Raw genomic sequence first — 9,080 nt, forward strand, 5'->3', positions numbered from 1 at the left:
GTTAACTACCTAAACAATCAGGGCTGGGGATGAGAGAAAAGAAATACCATCTACCTGAAACTCACCAATGACCCTATTAAAATCCAATCAAGGCTCTACCCAGCTAGTAATGCTATGACCAGCCAAATCAGATGACATCACCCACACAGAACAGAAACCAATTTTGAACTATTCCTGACTTGCGATTGTTCCTGACTTTCAGCTCCTATGGTCCACAAAAGGGGAATTTCGCCTAAGCTTTGGATCTCCACTGAATATCTGTAACACACCTTGCTGGAATCTCCTCTGCATCTTAGTCTCCATGCTCCACTCCCAGCTATTCTGCAACTGAAGAACTTATCTACCAGCAAGGGACCATCATCTCCTCAAGCTATCCTCTGCAAACAGACCTCCTTCACCCTTCTAACCAGAAGCAACAACAAGAAGAAAGAATAGCTTTTGGGCCTTTTGGACAGTTCAAGGTTGGGGAGTTTCTGGCAGAAAGAATGCTTTACCTTGTGCCACATTTCCCTTGTTTAAAGATCCTAAATTGTAGCTAAAATTACTGTATTGCCTGTATAATTTTGTAAATAAACTTGTTTTGTAAAATAAAATTCTAGATCTTCCTTAAGTGCTCTAAGTATCTGTTCTTAAATATTACACAGAGCCAAGTTATAAGCAGGTAGTGCCATTCCCCAAGTTAACATCTATTTATAATATATATTTTCATGTTATAAAAGTAGATAAGGTATTGAGAGAGACTGAAAGGTTGTAGACCGCATATATTTTTCATTGCTTATATTGGCATTTGCATCAACACATTTGCAAATGTGGGAGCCAAAATAGGTTCTCCATTTGATAGGAAACCTAGTGTAAGTTAATATACCCATAGCTCTGTAAACCCCCAAATTGCCCCCATCGTAATCGTAGTATAGTGATTCATTCTCAAGAATAGAAGAAAAATGCATTTATACTTGACATTATCAAGATTCATTATTTAACATTCTTGCAGCAGCCTAATTTTTAATTAATAAGGATAGCAAATTAAAGCCCATTTTATGAAGCTGCATTAGGGGTTTTTATTGCAGGCAACTGCGGTAAAACCTCTGACACTCGTGGAATTCCTAAGAACATCAGAGCTTTTACTGCAGTGACTCGTGATTGAAAAAAACAACAACCCTAATGCAGCTTCATAAAAGAGGGCCTAAATATTAAGGGCTCCTTTTACGAAGGCGCGTTAGCGGTTTAACACGCATAATAGCGTGCGCTAAACCGCCAGCTCTGCTAGCCACTACCGCCTCCTCTTGAGCAGGCGGTAGTTTTCCGGCTAGCGCAGGGGTTAGCGCGTGATTAAAAGTTGCACGCGATAAAGCCGCTAATGCGGCTTCGTAAAAGGAGCCCTAAGTTTTATGCTATTAAAGAAAGCATATTCTAAAAATTGAAAGTTTTTTGCTATGGAGTATATATATATATATATAAAAGGGGCCACAAAAATTGGCACCGAAAACCATACCTAAAGTTAGGCACAGTTTATAGAATATGCAGAGCAGCTGGCCCCACAACTAAAATTTAGGATCGATCATTTACACCTGTCAAAACATATAGGAAATGCCTGTGCCTACATTCTGCGAGGACTGGGTGTATTCTATAACATGAATGTAATTTATAGGAATGCCCAAAGACTGACCATGCCTCTCTCATTATCATGCCCCCTTTTGAGATCTACATGTTAGAATTTGCATGCTCGACTTTATAGAAAACGCTTAAAAAGTTGTGCATGTAAATTCTAAAGAGTGTCTATTAGTACCAAGAATTGTTTGTTAGTAGCCAATTATTGGGGCCAATTGGCTTGTTAAAAAAAAAAAATGAAGCTCTGCGGGCAATTTGACCATGGTCAAATTTGCATGCACAGCTTTACTCACCATCTGGGGGATGATGTTAATTGGAATATTACTAGCTTTAGATCATTGCATTTAAAACATTCCCTGCATTTCTGCTATACATCATTTCACCTTCAAATGTTTCATGAAACAAATGCTAGCCCTTCTATCTTCCTTCCCTTTGCATTAAAAAAAAAAAAAAAAAATCTAGCATTTGATGTTTCATTGTTTTTTTAGTCACTGTTATGGCTGCTAAAAAGGTCATGAGGGACTTGCGGCACCACAAAGGTCATTCTTGTTATTATAAGAGGGGAAGTTTTGACATGTGATATACTATAAGATAATGCAGGCTCTGGCCCAGCCCCTGTCAATCTAGCCATCTAAGCTGAAGCAAAGGTTTAAAGCGTAAGGATATATTCAGGAATAATTTTCTCTGTTGTGCTCTATTTATTAAAAGCATTTGGCACAAAATTTAATATATGGATAAGTTGAAAAAATAATAGTGATTTACTTTAATTCTATACTTAGGGCTCTTTTTACTAAGCTGTGCTAGCGGTTTTAGCGCACGCGCTAGACGCTAATGCCTCCATTGAGTTGGCGTTAGTTTTTCCGCGTAGCGCAGGGGTTCGCGCGTGCTAATCTGCAGCGCACACCAAAAACGCTACCGCAGTTTAGTAAAAGGAACCCTTAGAGGTGATAACGGGTTCTCATTGTAGGTTGGTTTGTTTTACTCAATGTGAGTTCTGATGTAACTAAGGACCCTCGTAATCTATGATTTGATTGTGGCTAATGATTTCGATTGTCTCTGTTTAAACAGATTTGGGCAGCAGAGGGAGATACTTTTTTTCTCAGGTTTGTCCTTTAGGTATGTGGATCTTGCATGGATTTCCTGCCAAAGATCAAACGCAGAGCAATGGTCAGCACTTGGAATACTGTGTCCAACACTGGTCTCCCTACCTAAAGAAGGACATAACCCTGCTGGAGAGGGTGCAGAGACGAGCCATGAAGATAGTAAAAGGAGTGGAGCATTTGGCCTACAAAGAACGCCTCGAAAAACTGGGTTTGTTCACCCTTGAGAAGAGAAGACTGAGAGGGGATATGATAGAGACTTTTAAAATACTAAAAGGTTTTGATAAGATAGAGCAAGAAACATCGTTGTTCACATTTTCCCTTTGAAGCACTTCAAATATAATTTCATAAAGCATTCTGCAGGAGGTCAGGGCTGTAGGAGTTCAGAACAGGCAGGAGAGTCGGGGCTGCAGGAGATTAGGGCTGAAAGCAGGAGTTCAGGGCAGAGAGCAGGGCGGCAGAAGATAGGGCAGTCGGAAAGGATCTGAGCGACTGGTCCTCAGCAGTCGCTTGTTTGTGATCAGCCAGCCCAGTCGGTGTTGCAGGTTTTTTGTTAGTGAATCACTGCCTGTCATCATTTGAATGCAGTTCCCCCACATTTGCATGTGCGGATCGGAGGATGGTTGAGACAAAGGTTAGTGAATCAGGTCGGAGGGAAATCGGGTTTTAAAGGGGTCGCAAATCGATCGGTACACAATTGGTTTGCTTAGTGAATCTATCCCTTTGTTGGAATATTCTATAAAGTGCTGCACACCAGTTCTAGTGTTTGAATTGGAAGATGGGCTATGGCCAGGGGGAAAGTACATTGTTATAGAATACACCTGATGCACTCATAAGATAAGCACAAGTATTTAGGCCTGGTTTTCCTTGGCTTTAAAGTTTTTCAAGGCACTGGCACTTAGTGTGATTCTATAAAGTATGCATACCTTTTATAGGATTTGTGCCATTCTAGTCAGAATTGATTTTTATTCCATTACAGAATACAAGTATAAATCATCAATTACGTGCCAACATTAAGGTGCACAAACATATGCCATATTACTAATTGCCATAAATGCTTGTCCCTATACAATATAGAAACATTGAAACATGATGGCAAATAAAGGCCAAATGGCCCATCCAGTCTGCCCTTTCTGCAGTAATCATTATCTCTTCCTCTCTCTAAGAGATCCCACATGACTATCTCATGCCTTCTTGAATTCAGACTATTCTATGCATCTACCACCCTTTCTGTAAAAAAGTATTTCCTTAGATTACTCCTGAGCCTATCATCTCTTAACTTCATCCTATTCCCTCTCATTCCAGAGCTTCCTTTCAAATGTTGCTCTTCAGTGCGTAACTTATAGTATGCTATGTTACATGTGGAAATGTGGAACCCACCCATGCACCTCCCCCTTTTCATGTCCTTTTATATTTATGCATTAAGGGATCCTTTGCTTAAGGGTGTTAAGCCTTTTACGTGTGGTTAGCATGCAAGAACAAGCTAACACATTGTCTGTTTGTGCATGCTAACCTGTGTGTTAACAATTTTTTAAAAATGTTGTTGTTTTTTCTGGGGATGCATGTCAGTGGGTGTGAATTAGCAGGCTACCTGGCTAATGCAAGGTTAATATGGGAACCCTTACCACCTCCTAAATGGGAGGTAGTAAGGGCTCTCACATTAACTTCTGACAGGTACTTCACATTTTTTTTTTAGTTCAATAGTCTTTATTAAGTTTTATAAGTTACAACAATTCTATTGACCAGGTACAAAAATATAATGTAATGCAGATATATTTGGTCAATAACTAACAGAATAATAAACAATCAACCTAGTCAGACGTGAGTAATACAATATAGTATTATTACAAGCGCCTCAGTGCCCTATGCCACACTTACATATTACTGTAAAACAGTTGGCAGATAAGGTATAGCCCATAGGCTATGAAGTACCGTATTTTTCTATAAGATGCACTTTTTTTCCCCCAAAAAAAGTGTGTGGAAATAAGGGTGCATCTTATAGAGAGAATACTAACTAACCTCCCCTCCCCTACCTTCATTTCTCTGGCAGTACGGGCGGTCCAGCGCTGTAAGGCAGGAGCTTTCAGCCTCCTGCCCTTCCATCCGGCTTTCTCCCCAGGCAGCAGCAGAATCGGAGCAGCAAGAAGGCAGGCACGAGTTTTTCGCTTCCTGCCTTGCCATTCCATGAATGGCGGTCCAGCGCTGTAGGGCAGGAGCTTTCAGCCTCCTGCCCTTCTCTCCTGCTTTCTCTCCCCAGCGGCAGCGGCAGCGGCAGAGCGGCAAGCAGGCAAGTGCAAGTTTCTCGCTTCCTTCCTTGTCCCGTGCCTTTCTATGAGTAAGCGAGCTCGTGCAGGGTACCAGGCACGCAAAGTGATGCTTCCTCCTTACCTCCATCCTCAAACTGCTCCTTAAAATACTGGGCTGGCTCCACGTGTCCCGCTGCCACCAGTGTGGCCACAATTAACCACTTCATGCTGTAGGGATGAGCTGTCAGTCCATGTTAGTACCGTCGCCTTGGCCAGGGGCTCTGGGCCGGAGCGTGGCAGTTTTGAAAGAGGAGTGGGATTCTTTCTACGTGGAAGCACCAGCCGTTAAAAGTGCCATGCAGCTCCTGGAGCTGACCCCTGACTCGAGCCTCTAACAGATGGCTGCTTCCCATTGGTTCCGGCTGCTGGCAGGTATCGCACGGAGCAGCCAATGGGTGCTGACTATGCGTTGGGCAGCACCAGAGGGAGAGTCAGGAGAGGTCAGTATTGGAGGGTGGAGGAGAGGCAAGGTAGAAGGAGGAGAGAATCGGAGAAGAGAGGGAGAGGAGAGACAAGGCAGGAGGAAGAGAGAAGCAGAGAGAGAAGGAGGACAAAGAAGAGGGGATGGTGAAAGAGGAGGAGAACAGAAAAGAAAAGGAAGGCATAGGAGGAGCATTAGAGAGGGAGAGGAGAGGGCAGTTTGCCTGCCTGAGAAACTCCCTAACCCCTTACTTGTCCTGTTTGTCTATTGATTAGTTTGTAAGTTCTACTGAGCAGGGACTGTCTCTTGCATTTTTTTTAATGTACAGCACTGCATACGTCTAGCAGTGCTATAGAAATGATAAGTAGTAGTAGAAAAAGAACATCAGAGATAAGAGGGGCAGCAAGAAGGAGCACATCAGAGAGCAGAAGGAGAACAAGAAGGAGGACATCAGAGAGGGAGAGGAGAGAGAGATCAGGAAGGAAAGCATACAGGCAGATAGAGAACTGGGAGAGTCATTCACAGAGTGGCGCAGGACAAGGCAGGAAACGAGAAATTTGCCCCTGCCTGCTTGCCGCTCTGCTGCTGCCGCTGCCACTCGGGGAGAGAAAGCAGGAGAGAAGGGCAGGAGGCTGAGAGCTCCTGTCCTACAGCTCTGGACCACCAGAGGAGTTAAGGTAAGGGGGATCCTGCCTGCCTGCTTGCTTCGGGTTGGGGGGCACTGTCGGGGGGGGGGGGGTTCCTTGCCTGCCTACCTACCCTGCCACTAGGCCTGCCTAGCTGTCACTAGTCTTCTAGGCCTGCCTGTCACTAGGCCGCTAGGCCTGCCTGACAGTCACTAGACCTGCCTGACTGCCACTAGGCCTGCCTGCCTTGTCCTGGCCTAGCACTAGACCACCAGAGGGGGCACAGGGGACAGAGCCTGGCAGGGAGGGGGACAGGATGCAGAGCCTGGCAAGGAGTGTGGGGTTGGGTGCAGAGCCTGGCAGGGAGAATTTGGTTCAAAATGTTTTTTTCTTGTTTTCCTCCTCTAATTCTCAGGTGCGTCTTATGGAGCAAAAAATATGGTACATTTATATTTATTTTGGGATGTAATGTGATGTTCTAGGTACTGCACATTAATAGGAATGTTAGTATATGGTCTGCAAATTTAAAAAAAAAAAAAGAAATAATAAAAGAAGAAGAAGAAAACCTTACAAAAATACCAGGTTAAATCTGGGCTTATCGTGCAGGAAAAGCCACATTACCATGCATTAAGCTCAGATTTTACCATACTTTAGTAAAAGGACCCCTAAGTAAGTTGTGCATTAAAATTATAGAATACTGCTTAGTGCCCAACTAGTACTTAAACTCATAACCACAATAGTCTTGCATTTAAGTGTCATTGGGCTAGATTCACTAACCTTACTAAAGCATTTCAATCCGTGGCCGATCCAATCCTGGGTGACTGATTCACAAAAGACTGCGCATGCAAATGTTCTAATCATAAACACAACCATAAACGATCCCATGAATCGCTGCAGAGCAATCCTGTTGCATGTGCAGACCATCTTCTTTGCCTGTAGATGGTCTGCGCATGCGCTGGCTCTCCTAACTTCCCTCTCGTTCCCCGAGTGCAAACTGACCAACTGCCACCGCTTTAGCCCAGAAGTAGAAGGGAAAGACAGAAGGGAAACTTTCAAGGGGCCGATGCAGAAAGCTAGCACAGACAGTTAAGCGTGACATCTGGGTATCCAAAGCAGAAGCAAACCCTGCACCATGTCTCACAACATATAAAAATGAATGGTAATGAGCTACAAACAGGCTTTCAGAGCACCGGGGGGGAGGGGGGAACACATGCAGGGCAGCAGAGGCAGTTCCTTTTTTTAAAACACTTTATTGTGTGCTCTTGGTTTTAACCCGCAGGTTTAAAGCATGTTAAAACCACGGGCTTGCGACAATAAATCTTTTTTAAAAAAGGAACTGTTAACTTCCTTTCCTCCATCCTTCCTCATGGCGTGTTCTTTTAAAACCACGGGCTCCTGAGTATTGCTGTACACAAGACCAGGGCGGCAGAGAGGAAGGGCGGCAGTTGAAAAGGATGTCAGCAACTGCTCCCCAGCAGTCGCTTCTTTCTTGGTCAGCCTGCCCGGTCGGTGTGCCTAAATTTTGTTGGTGAATCTTGTTCTTCCCTCATTTCAAGCACGGATCGGAAGCGGATCACAGGAGAGGTTAGTGAATTGGGTTGGAGGGAATTCGGGTCGCAAAGGGGTCGCAAACCGATTGGTACACGATCGGTTTGCTTAGTAAATCTAGCCCATTGTTCTATAACTGATGTGCACCATTTGCCCCTAACTTTAAGTGACCTGGTATAGAATGAGGGAGTTGGGGCTTTAAATTACTATTTATCAGGAGCCAAATGAAGTAATTCTTTATTGGAACTATCTTCCTTTGAGTCCTATCCATTAACCTGCAACAATGTTTGCAGTACCCATTTCCATGAAATATAGTGCTCTAATGGTATATTCAAGGTAGAAGTGTTCCCCAGTCACTCTTGCCCATATCAACTGTAGTCTCAAAATGACTGACGTGACCTCTTGCAGCAAACTCACAAGTTTGCCACTAAAGGTCATGGCAACCATATTGAGAGCAGAGTCAGTTTGGGCAGGAGCAACTGGAGATCAATCCTGCCTTGATTACACCTTTAGACCACCAGGGATTATAAAATAGACTTGAATGGAACACCTACAAGTGGGCAGGGGAGAGAGGCAACTCCTGTTAGGAGGGGAGGGAAACAAACAGGATAAAGAACAAATTTTTAACTTCCACTGAAAACACACAGTTTTGGCCAAATTTGAAACCATAACCCTAGCCTTTTGGTCAAAACCCAAACTGGGCAGAAATAGGATTTTGGGCCAGTTTTAACACCATAACTAGGGTTGCTAGACATCCATGAAACCCCGCACATGTCCAGGTTCCCGGATGGATTTTCCAAAATCTGGCAGTTAGTCCCGGTTGTGGAAAGCCCTGAGCTCCACCTGCATCTGGAGGGCTTCCAACAAGAATGTGTGGATGATGTCACACACATCCACGCATGCTACAAGTCCTCCAAATGCAACCTGGAGATCAAGAGAAAAAGAGACGCACTTTATGGGGTTGGGGCTGGGGCAGAATGGGGCAGTGCTGGTGGTGGAACAGGGCAGGGCAATGCATCTGGGTTTTCCCATTGGCAAATCTGGTAAACCTAACCATAACCAAAACTGAAATTTGATCAGCCTGTACTGTTTATCTCATTGCACAGATAATGCAAGGTAAGGTGTTTAATCTCTTATTCTTCAATTGACCCATTAAGCAATAACTTTGATATGAAAATATCCACTAGCTCCTACCCTTACATTTTCACTACTTAATTATTGATTCATGAAAAAGAAGACTATGGCTATTCACAATTTGTTTTTTGATTTATTAATTCAAATTATAGCCCTGACTGACATATGGCTAGGACAGGGAGAGGAACCAATCTAGGCTCATTGCCTACTTCCACAGTTTTAAGCCTGTTCAACCACACATTTCATGAAGGGGTGATGGAGTAGCACTTTTAGTATCTCATCTATTGACCCCCATCAAAATTCAATCAGACCTTCTACTTTGTTTAGAATCCCTGTC

The sequence above is a fragment of the Geotrypetes seraphini genome, chromosome 1 (assembly GCF_902459505.1).
Source record: "Geotrypetes seraphini chromosome 1, aGeoSer1.1, whole genome shotgun sequence".
NCBI classification, from domain to species: domain Eukaryota; kingdom Metazoa; phylum Chordata; class Amphibia; order Gymnophiona; family Dermophiidae; genus Geotrypetes; species Geotrypetes seraphini.